General features: G+C 35.1%; 1 long non-coding RNA gene across 1 annotated transcript; it reads left to right on the forward strand.

Moving 5' to 3' along the window:
• The first annotated feature begins 16,548 nt into the window (after positions 1 to 16,548).
• On the forward strand, positions 16,549 to 20,233 carry LOC126298916 (uncharacterized). Its single transcript, XR_007552695.1, has 2 exons — positions 16,549 to 16,747; positions 20,134 to 20,233. It is a non-coding gene; the product is annotated as an uncharacterized LOC126298916 (long non-coding RNA).
• Positions 20,234 to 22,065: the final 1,832 nt, after the last annotated feature.

A 22,065-nucleotide genomic window follows, 5' to 3' on the forward strand; every position in this document is an offset into this window, starting at 1 on the left:
GTTTAAGCGACAACATTACATTTGTCACTATTTAAATAACATGTAGAGCATGTCATGAATATCAATATATGACACAGGACTTTTAGAAGCAAACATACTAATACCAAATGTACAGAGATCAACACTGAAGAGAGGATCTTCTCTTCAGTACTACTCTGCATACACTTGGTATTAGTATGTTTCCTTCTAAAAGTCCTGTATCATATATTGGTACTCATGAAATGCTCTACATGCATTTTAAATAAATTCAAATGTAATGTTGTGGCTTAAACCATATTAACCCTTATCCATGAAGATGGTCCATGACTGAAACCAGTCAATATTTAGGTTTAAAGTAAAAGCAGCTGATGGTAAAACATGCATTTTATACATCAGCTGAGCTACATTTGGCCTCAGTTCTCTATATGTATTGCTACAGCTCTTTGTGTATGTAATTGGTTTCTGCAGAATGTTACTTAAATACCATGTTCAAGATGTTAATGCTTCCATGGAATGTGAGGCGTGACAAAGTAATGAGACTGATGTGAAAAAAATGTTGCTTACCGTTTTAATCAAGTTTAGTGTTGTCTCCTTCCAAGTTTTCCCTTCTGATTGCACACACATTTTCCAGCGCCTCTTCCATTGATGGTAACATTTCTGGAACTCATCTTCTTTAATATCCTCCAAGACCCTCCTCACAACTTTTTAGACATCTTGCGTTGTTTGAAAATGTCATCCCTTGACCGCCGTTTTGACTCTTGGAAATAGAAAAAAGTTGCACGGAGTGCTATCTGGTGAATAAGGTGGCTGTGGTAGTACTGAAATTTGTTTTGAAGTTAAAAATTGCTGTACTGACAGAGAAGTATGGGATGACGTATTATCGTGATGCAGAATCCAATTATCAGCAATTTGGCATGGACACGAAGAACTCTTTTACAAAGTCTTTCTAAAATTTCTTTGTAGTAATATTGGTTAACTGATTGTCCAGGAGGCACCCACTCTTTATGGACAATTCCCTTGAAATCAAAGAAGCACACAAGCATGCATTTCACTTTTGACTTTGACATGTGAGCTTTTTTTGGTCTGACTGGTCCCTTTGAGCACCATTGTGAACTTTGGCATTTTGTCTCTGGATTATACTGAAGAAACCAACTTTGATCACCCATGACAACATGGCTCAACAATTCTGGATATTTTTCTATTTGCTCTAACAGATCAAGTGCCACATTTTTCTGTGTTTCTTGCTGTTGTGGTGTGAGTGTTTTGGGGACCATTTTTGGACAAATCCTTCTCATACTGAAATCTTCAGTTATTATTTCTTGATTGATGTTCAGTTCTTCTGGAATCATTTTTAAGTATAATCTTCAATCAGATCGTATGAGTTCATGCACCCTGGCCAAGTTGACATCTGTCCATGAGGTTGATTGTTGTCCACTGTGGTCTTCATCTTCAGCATTCATTCTGCCTTCACTAAACATTTTACGCCAATGAAAAACTTCCTCTCTAAAAGCCTTCTGAAGCTTACCATAAGTTGTCATCGCATTTTCATCCAATTTAACGCAAAAATAAATGGCTTACGGTTGTGCAATATTATGCGGTTCCATTTCTGTGATGAGAGACACAAACATGTGTTAGCTCATTACAGCACAACTTATGACTGGGCCGCTTGGACTAGAAGTGGCTTATAGACCCAAGTCAAAGATATTGTGCCTACGCAAGCCTGCAGGGTTGCCACATCTTGCAAAGGAAATCAGTCTCATTACTTTATTGTCGCACCTCATAAAGCTGTGTTTAGTCTACTGGTCAGCTTGTACTTACAACACAACAGGTAAGGAAACTGACTGTTTAAATTAAAATAAAACATGTAAATTAATAATTAAAGTAGTGAATGTACATGCTCTACATGTAAAGTACATTTTTACAAGTAAATCATATAACACTTGTAAATCAAGATTAGTTTTGAAGGAGTTTTGAGAAAATGAAATCATGGATGATAATTTTTCACCAGTTATTATGAAGGAAACTTCGAAATTTTTAGTGTCATACTGTTATCAAAAGTGTTTAGTTGTAGAACAAAGTAATGTACAAAATGTATTTCTTAATAATAAACATTTATCAGAAATTTATGTAAGGCAGCCTCCAGGAAAGAAGGATGGAATACATAGAGTTTGTAAGTTATTTAAGATATTGTTTGAGAGAAAGGCCTTGAGCATGGGTCATTTGTTGGGATGAGATTTTAAAAAGCATAGGTATTAAAAAAATAATTATGATTATTGCCTATATAATGTAAATTCTTTGATCTATATAACTGTGTTTGTTGATGGTTTGCTAATTTATTGTAATAGTAAGGGCAAAGTACAAGGAAACAAGAAACTATTATGCAAGTGATTTCAAATGAAATATTTAGGTGAAGTAAAGAATTATCTTGGGATAAATATTGATTATAATTATGTAAGAGTGTGATGACTCTTAGTCAGGAAAGCTATAGTGAATCTTTAGTTAAGAAGTATCAGACTGAAGATTTGATGTTGTATAATACACTGGTGGAAGTTAATTTGAACCAGCACAAGATGTAAGTCATCAGAATAGATACAGAAACTTGACAGATGCTCTCTTGTACATTAGCTTAGCAAAATGGCCAGATATAAGTTACAGCTTAAACTATTTGTGTAGATTTCAAAACTGTTATAAAGATACTCACTTTAAGCATGTTTTGCAAATGCTGAAATATGGTGGCCACTGTGGCTGAGCGCTTCTAGGTGCTTCAGTCTGGAACCGCATGACTGCTACAGTCGCAGGTTTGAATCCTGCCTTGAGCGTAGGTGTGTGTCATGTCCTTAGGTTAGTTAGGTTTAAGTAGTTCTAAGCTCTAGTGCTCAGAGCCATTTGAACCATTTTTTGCTGAAATATTTGTATCTGACCAAAGGTTTAAGGGTAATGTATGGAAGGTTTGAAAACATTGATCTTTTAGACTGTTTTGTAGATGTGGATTGGGAAGTTGATTGTGTAGAGTGTAAGTCCATGTCAGGTTATGTAATTAGATTATTTGGAAATGTAATATTTTGAAGATCTAAGAAACAAGAAAGTGTTGCAATATCTTCTACTTGTGCTGAGTATGTAGCATAGTCTGGAGCTGTCATTGAGGCTTTTGAGACAATGAAATCATGGAGATATTTATTCACCAGTTGTTGGAAACTTTGAAATTTGCCACCACTGATGAGCCTGTTAAAGTATATGAAGACAACTCAAAGGCAGTCAGTACTGCCAAATCCAGCAATGTTACTAACAATTCAAAGTATATTGAAGTACACTATCATTTTATGAATAAATATTCTATGAATGGAATTACAGGCATTTGTAAAGTAGATTCAGAATACAATGAAGCCAAAACTTTTTCCAAGTCTCTGAGAAAGGATAAGTTTGTAAGATTTGGAGAAATGTTCAGTGTACTTAATTAAGCTTTGTTAGTGTAATTTGATTGTGATATAAATGTAAAGAGGCATCTTGGAATGTAGATTTATAATGAGATTATTGAAAATGTTGAGAAAGTTCTTAATAATGAATGTTACAATAATTTTCGTGTATGTTACACTATCTGTTGAGTGTATATATGTGTGTAGCTGAACAATCAGTTAGTCAGTTACATGAGAGTGTCAAAATTGCACACATCAATGTATTTACCTTGTAGTTCATACATTCTTAACAAAAGGTCTCTTTAATTTTGCTATAGGTGGCATCTATCTTTCCTCTTCTATGACCTTTCATTTATTGTAAAGCCATTTCTGGTTTGCCATCTTGTACTTCCTGTCAGTCTAATTTTTGGAAGGCTGTTTCCTTTTACCTGCTTCATGTCTGCAGTTTTATTTGATAATCTGTTACCTTCACTATTTCATCTCACAAGGCTACCCACTCATCTTCTGTAGTGTTCCTTATTCCTGTTTCAGTCAATTGCTGCCTAATGTTTCCCATTAAACTGTCAAGAGCCTCTAGTTCTTTCAACTTATCCAGGTCCCATCTCCTTAATTTTATAGCTTTGTGCAATTTTTCAGTTTGCATCTGCAGTTCATAGCAATAAATTATGGCCAGAGTACACATCCACCCATAGAAATGCTTTACAGTTTAAAATCTGGCTTCAAAATCTCTGTTTTACCACTGTGCACTATATTTGGAACCTTCTTGTGTTACCATATATCTTCCATGTATACCATCTTCTCTCATAATTTTAAACCAAGTATTATTTATGATTAAGTTATATTCTGCACAGAATTCTACCAAGTGGCTTGTTCTTTCTTTCCTTTGCCCCAATCCACATACTCCTATTGGTTTTCCTTCTTTCTTGTCCTACTGTGAATTTCAATCCTTCTAAACTTTTACCATTGTGGTTGTGATGGTTTTGTGTCTGTCTTGTAATGTGGTCGGTATGCTAATAATAGAGGCTTACCCACATTTCTACTTTTTAGTCATTATTTGACCTACTCCTGCAACACTCTTATATTATTTTGGATTTATAATCCTGTATTCACCTAACCAGAAGTAGTGTTCTTCCTGTCACCACACTTCACTAATACTCACTATGCTAACTTCAGCCTGTCCATTTCCCTATTTAAATTATCTATCTCACCTGTGTGGTTAAGAGAACTAACATTCCACACTCAGCATGTAGAATGAGAGTTTTATTCTTCCTTGATGATGTCCTCCTGAGTAGTCCCTCTTGGAGATATGAATTTTACCTCTGGAATATTTTACACAAGAGGATGCCATTATCATTTAACCATACCGAGCCCTCAGAAAAAAAAAGCTTGAAGTTTCACCTTGCTTTCAGACATCTGCAGTACCATCATAACAAGGCCATGTTGGCTAACATCAAAAGGCAAGATCATTTAATCATTCTACATCTACTGAAATGGCTACTGCCCTTTCTCAGGAACTATAGGTTGGTCTGTTCTCTTCACAGGAACCGCTCTATTGTGTTTGCACCTATGGTGCAGCTATCTGTATTGCTGAGGTGGGTAAGCCACCACCTTTGTAAAGATCCTTGGCTCATTGAGAGGGGGGTGGAAATTCATTTTATGGCTTCTAATACATGTTTCTCCCTATCCACCAGTTTAATAAGAGTTCCAGTCGCTACGTCACTGAAGAAGAGTTCACATATAGATTCCTGGGAATAATCCACATGTATTTTATTCACTGGCAGTCGTTGAGCCCTTGGAGAATGAATATGAAGGAGGAATACCTTAACCATGGGTTAGAAATTGTTTCTGAGATGAATATTTCACTCTGCAACAGAGTGCATGTTGTTATGAAACTTACATCTAAATAAACCAGGACCTAAAGCTAGAGCCTTGCCTTTCAAAAGTAATGAACCAACATAATTATCTATGCATACTTTTCATCCTGCCTCACAGCTTCAGTTGATATCAACATCCTTAAAGATTGTCAGTTGTTAGGAACACTACCCATGGAAATCAGAAGTTTGGGTTCTACACCCAGTCTCAGTCTGACACACAGTTCCAGCCTGTCAGAAATTTTTGTGCAGAATGATCTTGCAATAATATTAAATGTACTACATTTTTGTATTAGTTCCCATTCTAACAAATAGTCTGGTATAACCTAACTTATTTTAAAAGGAAATGTGGAAATGGTCCTTCTCTCTTTTAATATTATTCAAGATTGTATTTTGAAATGCCTAGAGAAAGTGTTGGTGGCAGGTCTTTCATAAGAGCTACACTGCATTCTTTCACCTAAAGTTATCTAATTTGAAAAACAATGCCTCTACCTCCAACAGTCTCAAAGGATGAAGTTTCGACTATACGGGTTACATGATACTTTTGGGAAGATTTTACAATTGTAGAGGTTGCTAGAATGGGCGTATAACACATTCACATTGGTAGGTCACATCTGACAAAATCGTGTTGTAAAAAAGAGGATAAGTGCATAAAAGTAATGTATTGAGTGCTAAGAGTGGTCCAACTAAATGCTTAAATGCAAAGCATGAGCTGCTTATTGAGTTTGTAATGCAAGGCTCTGGTACAAATATTCAAAATTAGAATCAGTGTGTCACAGTTCCCTAAATTCATTAAAAAACAAACTGAATGTGGCAAGAAAACAATACTGCAACCACAACAACCAAGTCAGAACAAGTGAATAGTACTGATAATAGAGAGTCTACTGATAATAAAGAGCCTACAGTCCATGAAGCAACACAGAACTGTTGTGTGAATAATATTTCTTTTAAGAAAGCAAAAGCTGATGTCAGTAATGATTGAAATAGCCCACCCGGTTGGCTGTGCAGTTTAACGCATGGCTTTCTGGGCGGGAAAGAGCGCCTGGTCCCCAGCATGAATCTGCCCGGTGGATTTGTGTCAAGGTCCGGTGAACTGGCCAGTCTGTGGATGGTTTTTAGGTGGTTTTACATCTGCCTTGGTGAATGCGGGCTGGTTCCCCTTATTCCACCTCAGTTACACTATGTCAGCGATTGCTGCGCAAACAAGTTCTCCATGTACACGTACACCACCATTACTCTACCACGCAAACATAGGGGCTACACTCCTCTGGTGTGAGATGTTCCCTGGGGGGTCCACCGGGGGCTGAACCACACAATGACCCTGGGTTTGGTGTGGGGTGGTGGAGGGGTGAAGTGGACTGCGCTAGTTGTCTTGGGGTTGCGGACCACTGTGACTGCGGCGGGGACGGAGCCTCTCTGCCGTTTCTAGGTCCCCGGTTAACATACAATACATACTATACCATACAATGATCAAAATAGTCTTTACAGTTCTGTAAGTCTGTCAGAAGAGAAATTCTCACCCAATACAAATATAGACTGGTGTAGGGTGCATTTTAGGAAAAGAACTTCTCATTGTAGTAATAAGCAAATGCCATCCACTGCAGCAGAACAACAAATAAAAAATCATGCATGCATGTACAAAGGAAAATTGCATCATACTTCTTAATAATACAGGCACTGCTATTTTGTATCTATTCATCAACACAATGCCCTTGACTCTCAATTAGTGTGTCCTTCTTGGACATGAATGTAAGTAACATACAAGTGCAGGATGTAACACATGGATGACGTCATACAGAAGTTTGGGTGTAGCTGTGATTCATGCATGGATGGTCAAGATTGTTAAGGCAGCCACTCATGTAAACCTTTGAAAACTTTATTACACAGACGGAGAACTGTTTATCTTACCTTACACACCTTAAGTCTAAAACTGTATTGTGTGGCGAGTTCAGCCCCCACATGGGTAGTGGAAGTACTAAAGAAAGGGTCTTTATGAACTTAGTAGACAGCTATGTAGCAAATGAACTACCAACATAGCTGAATCAGTGATCTCAGATCACAATGAATTAATAATGGAACTTTGTATGAAGAGCAAGAGTAAATTACAATGAGACACATGGCACTCAAGTTATACATTCAGTAGAAAGATTATTAAAGAAGAGAGACTAAACAACCTGGAAGCATTACTGTCTGGTGTAAAATAGCAGCAGAAAATTGCAGACATGTGGTCCAGTGATCCATTTGAATGTCAATTCCAAGACGTAAGAACAAAATTTGATTACATTTTCCTAATAATCACCAAAAAGAATTCTGTAGGCAAAACACATAGAAGCAAAAATCTATTACAGGGAAGTTGTGGTATATACCTGAGCTAGATAAATTAAAATGTATTGTCATAATGCACAGGGGCCAGATGAGGATAGCATTAGATCTTACAATTAAAGAGCTGCCTCATTGTAACCACTTACGAGCCAAGAGAATTTAAAGAAAATGAGTGGAGGATGCAAAAAAGAAATACAACACAAGTTTATCAAACAGTCTCCTAGTCCATACAAAGCACCTTGGAATCTGGTAAATCAGCACTGGAAGAACTTTCCTCTGCCTTAAATTTCTGTAATCTGGATATCTTCAAACAGTAATTTGTTAGTGTAGTAAAAAATACTGTAGGTGAAATTCCTGACTCAGGTTTAGACTCTACATCTGATACAAAAAATGTAAGCTTTTGGACTGTTAGAAACTGGAATGAAGCACACCCTAAGGAAATGGTGCTGAAGTGCTCAGTTTTAGACCAATTTCAATAATCCCAATTTTAGCTAATTTATGGAGCCTGTGAAGAAACACCAGGTACTAAGTTACATTCAAGACTCACAGCATGGCTTTTTTAAAGGAATATCAACAGTTACATTGGTACTGGACTTAATAACAAAAATAAGACAGGGCTTTGAGGACACAGAAAGTGTAGCACTGACTCTTTGTGGCCTCAGCCAGGCATAAGACTGCATGATGCATAAGATACTGCTTAATAAGGTGAAGTGTCATGGAATTATATATGTTGTTTTGACAACTCTTTAATATTATCTTGAAAACTGAAGGCAGATGGTAACAGTCTATGGAGCAATTTCCCAAGAGCTAAAGTTAGAGCATGGCATACCCCAAGGATCCATCATCCCAGAACCACTACTGTTTCTTACTTGTGTCAATGATACAGGTTATAACAGCCACATCTTACAGTTTGGTGATGACTCCACCCTTTTTGCCATCAGAAAAACTGCTACACAGACTCTACAAGCAATAAATGTGCTCTTTAAAAACATCAAAGAGTGGTTCACCAAAAATAAAACAAAAATAACCAAAGATAAAAACACAATCTGATATACAGCCTCAGTGATGTTAGATGCCTAAATAATGTGGAAGCTGTCAAACTGCTGAGTTTTATGATTGACAGCAAAGTATTAGTGAATGAGTATGCAGTGTAGGTGTGCTCCAAGATCTCCCATGTAATATACCTTATGAGGAGACTAAAGGTTGTATTAACTGATCAGTACCTCATAGCAATGTATTATCTGCTATTTCATAGCCACATAAATTATGGACTACTGTCAAGGGGACACACTTCAGGTTGCAAGGATGTGTTAACACTACAAAAGAAAACCATCAAGATTGTCACATCAAGCAAAAGACTGGAGCAATTCAAGGCTATGTTCACCTACTTAGGAGTAATGGCCATTTTCAGCCGGTATGTGTTTTTATATCTCATCAGTGTAAAAGAAAACCTACGGACTTTCAGCTTGAGACAAGTAATACATAATTATGACACCCAAATAGGAGGAACATTGAAATACTGAGTTGTCAACTGTCTGGCACACAAGATATTTTTTCAATGGTTGTTATAAAAATGTTCAACACACTGCCTCAAGAAGTACAATGTCTGCCAGTAGGGCTATTCAAAAGGAAAACTGCACAGGACTTGAGACAGCATCCATTCCACTCTATTGGAGAATTTTTCAACTGTGGTCAAAGTGATTGGACAAAATAATGTTGTCTCATCTGTTAAACATGTCCTTACTGTGTACAATTTTCTTTATGTATGTTATTATATCAAGAACAGTAAAAACTGATATGTATGTATGTAAACTTGATGCAGTTTGTTCAGTCATGACTGGTAAATGATGCAGATCTAGTAACAAAGTAATAAAGTGTATTCCATTCATATTACATTTTAACTCAAAATATAGGAAACTATATATTTATTATGTTCTTCATAGTTCATACAGTTTCCATATTTTAGAGTTCTGTCAACATTAGTGTGAATTTCCAGTTCAAAGAAGTTGGACATGGATGTATTACTCAACCATGATTTAGACTTTAAATCAGTGTGCACTTACACTGGTCCTTATTACTCTGAATAACATACTCTGTTCATAATAATGCATAGTGCACAGCAGCTTGTACAGTGTGCATTTGGATTAGTGACTAGTTAGCTACTCAAAGTTCCATGTTGAGTGATCATAAGTTATTTGCTTTATTCAACAGTGTCTATGTTATACAGAGAATACAGTACATATTGGATATTTTCTTATAGTAAAATGAAGCTACTTATTATGTTAGCTTGTAACCAGCAGTCATTCTTCCTGTGCTCCAGATGTGACTAGCATTGAAAGAAAACCTAATATTCATTTTTAACAGAGAGAAATCTTCAGATGTAAAAGTAGCTTTAGACGTACCCCAAGGAAGTGTTATAGGACTTTTACATTTCACAATTTATATAAATGACCTAGTGGATAATCCTAGAAGGTCCAATAACTTTTTAAAGGATGATTCTATTACATACAGAGAACATACATCATTAGAAAACTAGCAAAATGCAGAATGACCTGCAGAAGATTGATACTTGGAGCTGGGATTAGCAGTTGACCATCATGATGAACAAATGTAGCATATTGCACATGAATAGGCAGAAGACCCATTTTTACATGATTGTAAAATTGTAGGACAATCACTGGAATCAGTCACATCCATGAACTATCTGAGGGCATGTGTACGGAGTAATTTAAAGTTTATTATTAATGGGAAACTGACTGCAAACAGACAGATGCCAGATGGAGATTCAGAAGTCAGGGCGGCAATACAAAAATTTAAAAAAATAAGAAATCAGCAGGTGCAGATGCATCTTGAGTCCCTGTTCTGAAGTTGTGCATAGAGGATCTACCAGCCCCATTAACAAACAGAATAAATGTGTTTTTCCAGATTACCAAAGGCATGCATGAAAGGTAATGCAGAGACTATTGAAAACTATGTGCCAGTTTCACTACTGTCAGCATTTTCAAAGATAACTGAATCATTCATAAAGGATAGATTAATGAGTTACATAAATAAACACAACCTTTTCAACAATACACAGTTTGGTTACCAAAGTAGAAAAAAATACAATGTAGGCCATCAGAGATTTCACTAAAGTGATTCTTGACAACAATAACTGTGTCACAACCATGTTCATAGACTTTTCCAAGGCTTTTGACACTGTTGACGATAAAATACTATTAAATAAGTTAGAAGCACTAGATGTAAGAGGAATATCAAACAAGTGGCTTCAGTCTTACCTGAAAAATAGGGTGCAATGGTATAGATAGTCATCTGCTGATGATAAATGTTAAATAAAACAATTGTCAGACAAGAAACATACAAACATAGGTGTTCCTCTGGGTAGCGTAATGGGTCCAGTTTTGTTCTTAACATATTTCAATGACTTTCCAGACAGTAAATGTATGGAGAAAAAGATTTATAGAGATGAATATTATCAGCAGTTAATATGGAATGAATACATAAAGATGCTGACAAAAAGAACATCATCTACTTGTTATGCTATAAGGGTCTTGTCATTCAGTCTTGTGGTGACATCCCATTCTAACAAGCAGTCTCAGTTCTAAACTATGGGATTCCTTTCTGGGTATTGAAGGTACAAAACATGGGTAAAATTTTTAAACAGTAGGAAAAGTCCATAGGAATCATAACTAGAATTAGCAGTTTGCGATCATTGTAAAGAACTGTTGAAAAAATTGGGCATCCGTACTGCACCAAATGAGTACATTGGCCAATCTATTGTGCATAACAGGGGAAACATTACTAACTATTTTGCTAAAGATTCTATGTATTATGATGGAACAAGAGTCAGTTTGGATCTACAAACAAAAAATTCAAAACAGCGATTTCTGTCGTGGAATAAAATTGTACAGTAAATTGTCAAAGAAAACGAAAAAGAATACGAAAGTACATCTATTTAAAAAAGCAGCTAAAATGTTCACAATAAGTAATGCATACTACACAATCAAAGATTGCACAGTGGTTAATTTGTTCATATTCCATCATTTATAAGCTTACACAGAGGATTTAAAGTAGTGGTTAACAATAAAGGGGATAACTACACAATCTTGTCACATTATGATAGTGTACCATAATGCTTTTGCAACAAAATCAGTTGCTAAGTTCTGAAGTGCATGATAATAGTCTTGCCATCCTCCTGAGTTCAGCATCTCACTCAACGTGGTGGTGGACTCGCATTTGGGAGGACAATGGTTCAAATCCACATCCAGCCATCAAGATCTAGGTTTTATTTACTTTTATTTATTTATTTATTGTTCTGTGGGACCAAATTAAGGAGAAGTCTCCATGGTCATGGAACGAGTCAATACATGAAATTATAACATGATATTAGAAACAGATAAAATGAAAGATATAAAAAAAACATATTCAGGTGACAAGCCATAAGTTTAAATAAAGAAAATCAACACTGTAACACTGGAATTTGCTTAATTTTTTAGCTCTTCCAGGAGCTCCTCGACAGAATAGAAGGAGTGAGCCATGACGAAACTCTTCAGTTTAGACTTAAAAGAGTTTGGGCTACTGCTAAAATTTTTAGTTCTTGTGGTAGCTTATTGTAAATGGATGCAGCAGAATACTGCACTCCTTTCTGCACAAGAGTCAAGGAAATGCATTCCACATGCAGATTTTATTTCTGTCTAGTATTAACTGAGTGAAAGCTGCTAACTCTTGGGAATAGGCTAATATTGCTAACACCAAATGACATTAAAGAAAATATATACTGTGAGGGCAATGTCAGAATTCCCAGACTACTGAATAGGGGTCGACAAGAGGTTCTCGAACTTACACCACATATAGCTCAAACAGCCCATTTTTGAGCCAAAAATACCCTTTTTGAATCAGAAGAATTACTCCAAAAAATAATACCATGCAACATAAGCGTATGAAAATATGCGAAGTAGACTACTTTTTGTGTTGAAGTGTCACTTATTTCAGATACTGTTCTAATGGTAAATAAAGCAGCATTTAGTTTTTGAACAAGATCCTGGACATGGGCTTTCCACAACAGCTTACTATCTATCCGAATGCCTAGGAACTTGAACTGTTCCATCTCGCTTATAATATGCCGATTCTGTCTGATCAAGATATCGGTTCTTGTTGAATTTCCACAAGCCACAAACTTATTTCATGAACTACATTATTTGTTACTGTTTCAGTATTAGACACAAGATCCTTCACTATCAAGCTGGTGTCATCAGCAAACAGAAATATTTTTGAATCACCTGTAATACTAGAGGGCATATCATTTATATAAATAAGAAACAGCAGTGGCCCCAGCACTGACGCTGGCCTGGTGGTCTAGCGGTTCTAGGCGCGCTGTCCCGAACCGCGCGACTGCTACGGTCGCAGGTTTGAATCCTGCCTCGGGCATGGATGTGTGTGATGTCCTTAGGTTAGTTAGGTTTAATTAGTTCTAAGTTCTAGGCGACTGATGACCTGAGAAGTTAAGTCGCATAGTGCTCAGAGCCATTTGAACCCAGCACCGACCCTTGGGGAACGCCCCACTTAACAGTGCCCCATTGGGACAGAACATCACTACCACTTTCAATATTGCAGAGAATTACCTTCTGCTCTCTGTTCTTAAAGTAAGAGGAGAACCAATTGTAAGCTACTCCCCGCACTCCATAATGGTCCACCTTCTGCAGTAATATTTTGTAGTCAACACAGTCAAAAGCCTTCGTTAAATCAAAGAAAACACGTAGCGTTCACAACCTTTTATTTAATCTGTCCAAAACCTCACAGAGAATAGAGAATATAGCATTTTCAGTTGTTAAACAATTTCTAAAAACAAACTGAACATTTGACAGCAAATTATGTGAATTTAAATGCTCCAGTAACCCTGTATATACAACCTTCTCGATAACTTTAGCAAACACCGATGGCATTGAAATAGGTCTAAAATTGTCAACATTATCAATGTCTCCCTTTTTATAAAGTGGCTTCACTACCGAGTACTTTAATCGGTCAGGAAACCGACCACTCCTAAAGGAAAAGTTACAGTTATGGCTAAGTACTGGGCTAACATACATAGAACAATACTTCAGTATTCTGCTAGATACCCCGTCATATCCATGAGAGTTCTTGGTCTTTAGTGATTTAATTATTAACTCAATCTCCCTCTTGTCAGTATCATGGAGGAGCATTTCAGGTAACAGTATCGGAACACTTTTTTCTAAGAGCAGTATATGATTCCCTGTTGGGACTAGTTTTCTATTTAGTTCACCTGCTATATTCAGAAAGTGATTATTAAATACTGTACATATATTCTACTTATCAGTAACTTGGACATTCCCACTATGCACTGATTCTATATCCTTGACCTGTCTCTGCAGACCAGCCACTTTCTTTACGACTGACCATATGGTTTTAATTTTATCCTGAGACTAGCTCCGTTAAATTTAACCACACCTGCACAACATTAAAACACCTTTTCAGTGCAGTATTTTGAAACATTAGTTGACTTAAATGGGATGTAGTTTTTCACATACATGGCTACTCCCCCACACCGCAAAGAGCTCCTCGAAAAGCTGCCAGCCAGCCTGTATCCTGGTAAAGGAAGCCTCTGAATTATCTCCTTATTTAAGAAGTGTTCAGATATACCAATAATTTCAGAGTCAACATCTATAATCAGTTCACTAACTTTATTTCTAATTTAATTTCCTTAAATTGCTCCAGGCAGATACCAGGATGGTTCCTTTGAAAGGGCACAGCCAGTTTCATTATCCGTTCTGGAAACGTTCTGTACTTGTACTCCATCTGTAACAACATCTGCATTACACTACATTAAACCATAAACAATGTTACAGTTTCCTTGTGGTATAGTCCTTCTGGAAAGAGCAATGCCTCCTCTTCTTGCCGCACCATTTACTGTTGTGCTGAATACATCTCATCACCACTCATTTTGCTGTCAATACTCTGTAGCCAACTATCTGTGCAGTCTGTTGGTACAGTGGTCCATGTCCTGAGGTGCAATATTTGATCTTTCTAAAACTCCAAATAATGGTGCTAATGTACATGTGCTTGTCATTTGGGCATGATGTAAGGTATTCTCTGAAATCCTACTGGTGTGTAAAAAAAGGAATAAAAATTGACATGAAAAACTATAGACCAACATCGTAAACTTCAGAGCTTGGGAAATTATTAGAGAAAGGAATATTAAATCAATTTGAGGCATACTTCATCAAAAATAATCTATTTAATAACCTACAACATGGCTTTAGAAAAGAAAAATCTACTGTAACAGCAGTAGCAATTTTTACATGTGAAATATTAAAGAAGCTGGATAATGGGGACAAGGTAACAGACACCTTCCTGGATATTAATAAAGCTTTTCATGCTGTGACTCATACAATTCTACTGCATAAATTAGAAGCATATGGGTTAGAGAGGTAGCCTTACAACTGCTTACCTCCTATTTGAAAGACAGGAAACAGTGTGTGAAGCTAACCTATAAAAGGAATGAACAATTGGTAACAACAAAATCAACCCACAAGATACTTCAATGTAGTGTGCCCCCAAGAAAGTATGTTGAAGCCTATTCTGTTTCATGTGCACATAAATTATTTAATCAAATCCCTAAACTACAAGGTTGTAGGCTATGCTGATGACACATCTTTTGTCATCTGGGGCCCTGATATGCAAACTAATATTAACAGTGGTGAAATCAATTTTAATTTCCTGTCACATTATCTTACTGCAAATAAGCTAGTCATAAATAAAGAGAAGACAGTCACAATGCAGTTTATGCTTACCTATAGTCAGAACATAAATAAAACTATCTATACTTCTACACGCCCTTAACTACACAAAGAAACATCAATTTTTGGGCATAATTGTTGACAAACACCTGTCATGGAAAGAACATATAGACTATATTTGTCAGAAAATCAGTACAAATGTGTATCTACTGAAAAAGGTCTCAGCCTCCCTGGACCGTGACAACTTGATATAAATATACTTCGAGGTGATACATCCACATCTACAGTGTGGTATTGAGATATGGGGTGGGGCACCAGCAGCAGACCATAGTCCACACACAATAGGAAATATCTTTTATAACAGTCTTCCATCTGACCTCAAGACAGCTAATTCAGATAATCTGTTCAGTAGACAATCTATTCAGTAGAAGATTTCAAGCTGCAATCTTCCTTTGTAAAACAGTGTATATACCATAAGTTAGTTTTTTCAACACAAACATAATAATTTATGATCTTCACACATTCTATCAATGTGTGCATTTATATTTCAAATTGTAATGTCTCTTTGTAGAACAGTGTATGTACCATAAGTTTGTTTTTGCAATGAAAAAAGGTAATTTATGTCCTTCGCTATTTATATCAACATGTGCATTTATGTATGTTAACTAAATCTTTGTATATGTGAATCTATGACAATGTTTGACTACTGATTGTTATATTGACAGCAAACAAACAAATAAACATATCCAGTTACTGTCATATACTCATTCCATGTTTCTTGTGTAAGAATGGCTTTTCTTGTACTGAAAATAAGCTCACAAAAGGATTAAATACTAATCAACGTATTGCATAGGCAGGGATAAACTGGAGTGATGGTTAGGTAGCATTCTGTCAGGGAGCTTGTGGTATAATATTTTCAATTTATGACAGTGTAGAAAATTTGATTCAGTCAAAATTTAAATAATGTACAATCTGAATCAGTGTTTTAAGTGCAAATGTCTGAACAACAGATAATTCATTTGAAACTGTGAACTGTGTCTTCCTGAAGGAAGTTTGGTTTACTTGTTATGTTTCTGTTCTACAGCTTTCTGTTTTCTTTGGTACAATGTTTAATATACACTAGTAAATTTTTGTGATGTCACACAAATATGAAACTATTGTAGCTTTGTATGACAATGCAGGCTTTTGTTGTGGATTTTGCAGTTGAAATCTTCCTTGATAATCAGCCAAGTGGAAACAACATCTTGACGCAATGTTTCAATAAGTTTTCTGTTGCTGCTACATCTGATCTGATGAAATGAGAAAGATCTGTCAGTATTATTATAGTCCTCAACGTAAAGAAGTTTGGAGTTTTCTACACTCCTCAGAATTATAGTTATCATTGTGTCAACACAACTACCTTTACCTGGTGAGTACAATTTCCTTATCATTCTTTACTTCATCACACAGTAATGATGGGGAAACATTTAAACATGAAAACATAACCACTTGGCTTGTTTTCATAGAACTGTTTCCTGTAGGGTGTAGTTCTTAGCAGTAATTCTACTGCACACAAAGCCATTTATTTTGAAATTTCAACTACACTAAAAAAAAAGAACATATGGCAGTAGGTATACACATGAGAGTGTGAATACATTTTTGTAGATAAGAGTCACTTAGTGAATTCCGAAATGCAAGTTGCTTTCTCTTAATTGATATCCACCTCACCAGCAGCCCAAAACTCATCAACAAAAAACATTACAAGCATATTGATTTATGAAGAACTTTTTGCCAAAAACCTTGGAATTTATAGTGAATGCATGCTACTGCTATGAGCTGTGTTACAGGTAGTGTAACATAGTGGTTGGTGTTGCTGACTGCTGTGGTGCAGGTCACCAGTTCAAAGCTGGTCACCAACAGGTACTTGTTATTTAGAATTTATCATTTTTGGAAGATTCTTGAAATAACTTATGTTTGTATATTCTGGAATACGTTATGTTTGTATAAATAACTGCATTCTGTAATATCCATTATTTATATAGATAGCTGCACTCTCCATCTAGGTCAGTTCTGTTTCTTTCAGTAACAAACATACTTTCAGTGCTACATGCTGAATCTCACTGATGACCATGCCTTTATATTTGGAGTTAACTGTTGCTTAGATGTGGCACTATTGAAATACTGATTCACCTCAGAAATATACTGCTTTCCTTATCATTGTCCTTACTTCTTTCCATTAGCTTACCAACATAGCTAACAAAAAGTTTTACTGTGCCACCTTAATAAGTCACAGGACTTAGCTGTTGATTCATTTTCAAAACAATGTAGGAGTTTTTGTCTAATCATAGAAAACTGTCCCAGCCTGGAATGTAATAAATAACTTCTATGCCAGGATTATGATCTTTCTAGCCCATGACCTGAAATTAGGTGTATCCTACCCATTGCTCTCCTATGAGCTCAAAAATAGATATTCGCTGCTCCCCATTCTCCATAACATTATTGTCAAATGATATATAATTTTTCAGATTTTTTTCTGTTCGAACTTCATCTGCTTGTAATATTTCCTACTGCAATACGTGTTCTGGTTGGTTTGGATTCTTCCTTGTTACAACAGCCTCTGTGAACTTTGCTGATGTGAAACTTCCTCCATTGTAAGGGTGTGATTGTTTCTATATATCTGGTTGAAGTCTGTAATAATATTTATAATGTTATCTACTTGCTTCTCACTTCCTTTCTGCCTCTGTCACATGCTGGAATAGCGAAACCCACTCCTATAGGTATATTTGATTCTGCTTTTTAGTTTCTTGTTACTTTTGCTAGTTCCATTATTGCTTTTACTTTCCACTGAGTTGTTCTCTGTTGTTAACTTACTCTTTTTTTATTCTTTGACACTGCCTGCTGTTTTTTTTTTATATTTTGGCCACAGTCTATTCTGATATTACTGCAAAATTGGAAATTGTGTCATAATCACACTCCTAACATCTAATATTTTCAAATTGCAGTTGTCATAATATTTCATAGCTTACTTCCACTGTCATTGTCTGTGTGTTTTAATTCAGGGTCCCTGGTCAAATTTTTCACTAACTCCCAAAATATTTAATTTTTCCCAAGCCTTTTTTCTCTTCTGTTGTTATAAATACCTCTTTTTTGAAAGTATACAAATGAAGTGTGAACAATGAAGCTAACATCATAATTTATTGATATAGGAGAAAGTATAAGAAGGTGTAGTCAATAAGCAGTAACATCCACCAATGGAGAGAATCAAAAGTGGTGTTGTGATCATTACTGGTCCTTGTAAGGTGGAAAAGTATCTCCTACAACTCTTCTTGCATCTGGAATATATTAATTTTTTGATGCAAACTAATCTCTTTTCATTACATTTACATTTATATTAACATTTTAAAGACCATCATTTCCCAGAAACCAAAATTCTACTGTTTTTGTTACTGTTTTTATTGAATTCCTGTATTGACAGAATGATATAATATAATGATGACAAATGTTAGATAATTGTGATGCATAATTTGAAAATGTCTTCTGATATTATTTAAAATTATTGAAATGATTTGTAAAGAATAATTACATGTTATGTTTCACATCATGTACATAGATATTATTAAGCTTTGGTATTGAAGTTTCTGTTTGACTATGCCATGTCATTTTGTACATTTTTGCTAAATATTGACACAATATCTTTATCCCTTTGAATGTTGAAATGCTGACTTCAGTTTCCTAAAAGTAATAAAGGCCATAATGTTTCCATTCAGTTTTAAGTTGTACTTTATTGTTCATCCAACAAAGAGAACATTACCTTAAATGAACACATTATATGAAACGCCTAATGTTATGAACAATCATCATATTCAACAGATTAACAAATGTTTAAAATGCTTAATTATTACTGTCTGAAATACTAAAATTGTAACTGTCATAAAAAGTGGATACGAAGTTCAACAGCTGTTGAATTTTGCAGAAATGAACAAGCCTGATTTATGATCAGTCTAATTATAATTGCAATAATCTGTGCAGTGGGTACCTTTTCAATAACTAACCACTGACATGGGATGTTATTTTAATACCAGTGATCACTTTTAATTATTTAAACCTTTTTTGTCATTGAGCTGATTCATGTGACTGCCTCAGTGTTACTGCACATTGTTTAACTAAACATGTGAGATGTAGCATGAAACAGGGAATATACACATAGGAAAGGAATTGGTTGGATTTCATTGAAAAAGATGTGTTTTTCTGAGTATGAACAGTTATCAATTTTTTTTTTTCAAATTCAGAAATGTAACAGAGCTAAGAAGAAAATGTATAGTTCTCAGAGGACAGAGTTGTAACATTTTAAACATCATCTATTTTGCATAAGGCTTATAGCTTATATTTTCTATTTATGAATCATGCCAGTGGGTGATAAAGGCTATCTAATGTCTTAAATGAGAATTCTCAGTCATGTAGTGGAGGAATTTTGATTTAATGACTGTGAAAAAAACTTAACTCTTTAACAATACATTAAAAAATTTACTTTTATAACATATAAAATTCAGAAATCATATAAATATTAAATGCAACAGTTGAATGTGTATCCTGAACAATGCTTCAAGTTTCATAACTAACAGGATACATATTTAACAGCTATCATTTGTCCACATTAGATAATTACACATAATGGACAGCATGATCTGTCTGCTTCAGAAAGCACAAATTACATATGAATCAACATGTACTGAAACAAATACCTTTTGTTTCCATCATCATGCAGATTACATACAAATTACATTACATTCAACGAAAAGATTTTTCTTGTTGCAGCTGATGGACACACCCTGTGTGTACACAAATTCTTTGGGAGATGCATCAAGAAGGGCAGCTGTGAAGTCTTTAATTGCTACAGAAATATTTTGAGAGATAATGATATCAGGAGTATGCAGTAGCCATCAAATAAACTGTCTGGTTAGTTTTTAGGGAAATTTATGAGTGGGAAGATATTTATCTACCGCAGCTTCACATTTTGGAATAAGTATTCTGTTTTGCAACAATGTATGTGTGAATGAAAAAAATTATGGAGAGAATTAACTCTACCTGTAATGGTTATTCGATAATCCTAATTTGTGTTTGATGTCCAATTTAATTTGAGAATTATGTTATTGATATTTCACATCATAAAACATACAGAAGCAAAAATAAAAGTGTAGTGTATGTTGCATTTTTGCTGTGATAAAAATTTTTCTGTCAATTGACAAGAAAAAAAATCCCTCAGTGAAAATGTCATGGTGAATTCTGAAAAATTGTTTTATAGATAGCTAATACGTTTTTGACCATGTTTTCTCATGTACCTTACTCTTATTTATCTTATACTTAATATAGCAAATAGAATCTAGCTCGATCTACTCTTCTTTGCTTTTAAGAAAATGTTAGTTTGTAATTTTGTATTATGCCCTACTATATATATAAGTTTTCAATTGTCCTTAAAAATTGAACTACAGCACATGTCATTTAGCATTAAAATGGTACAGTGCAACCAGTGATGACTTCCTATATTCACAATGAATCACTGATAATGAAGAATGTGCAACACAAAGCTTTTTTAAATTGCATGTGGAAACTTGAGCCTACTTGTACAGTGAAATTTATCCCCTTCTATATTCAAAATAGAATTTCTGAAGACTCAGAAATGCTTGAGCCTCATAAATAAATAGCACTTGTACATCTATATTGGTTAACCACACACATAATAAATTGCAAGTTGTGACACAATGTTATATGTGTCAAATAAACCTTTTTGTACAAACTTTTGGGAGAACTTTTTTATGTAATGTTAATGTGACCTAATTAATATAAATTTTGAAGAGGCAAAGATCTGAGAGGCAAAAATTTGATGGTACATTCTGAGATACACAAATAATTTTCTTTAAAAACATATTGTTGTTAATATGTATTTTGAAAATTTTTTAAATTCCTACACCTGCTGAATTTATTTAACTTCTATACATCATAGCTAAGTTGTCATAAAATTTTGTGTTGTATGAAAGAATTAATCCTCAAATTTGCTAACAGCAATATGTGATTATGTAATAAAAAATGTGCTGCATAAAATAAAATTGCCTGTGTACAACAAATGGTTCACAATAACACGAAAATAAACAAATTTCAGACTCTCAGCAGCTTTGCACATTTACTATTTGCTTTCTTCGTCTTCTGGAAATTAAATTTGTTTGCACTGAAGCAGCAAAGTGTCTCTGCAAGAAAACTGGCAAAAACAAATAAAAAGAAATTAGAGATCATACAGAAGTAAATAAGTAAACAACCCACACTCACTGCCATGAAAATACTATGGTTTATATGCACCATAGTGAATGTGAAAGGAACTTGTGTGAGCTATGCAAGGGTTTATATATGATTCTATCTGTTGTTGTCAGTTAGAAGACAAGAATTATTTTGCTGAATTTTCCTGCTTCATAGTTCCACATTGAGTTCTTATGTAAGTGATAAAATTAGTGAACCACATTTGCATATTTTTATTCTTCAGTGAATGCTATATGTTGATTAAGGAGTTAAGTAGTTTCATTCTTAAGTTTAACAGAAATTGGAAGGGGGTTTATGGTAATTTCAGACATTGGCACTTAATTTTAATTTGTGGTCCAGTTTGCTATTTCAACTTGATGTCTTTCATACATAGTATGGTTACATATTAAGTAAATGGCCCAGTGTGATTAAGTGAACACTTTGATTAGGGACTGCATC

The sequence above is a fragment of the Schistocerca gregaria genome, chromosome X (genome assembly GCF_023897955.1).
Source record: "Schistocerca gregaria isolate iqSchGreg1 chromosome X, iqSchGreg1.2, whole genome shotgun sequence".
Lineage (NCBI taxonomy): Eukaryota > Metazoa > Arthropoda > Insecta > Orthoptera > Acrididae > Schistocerca > Schistocerca gregaria.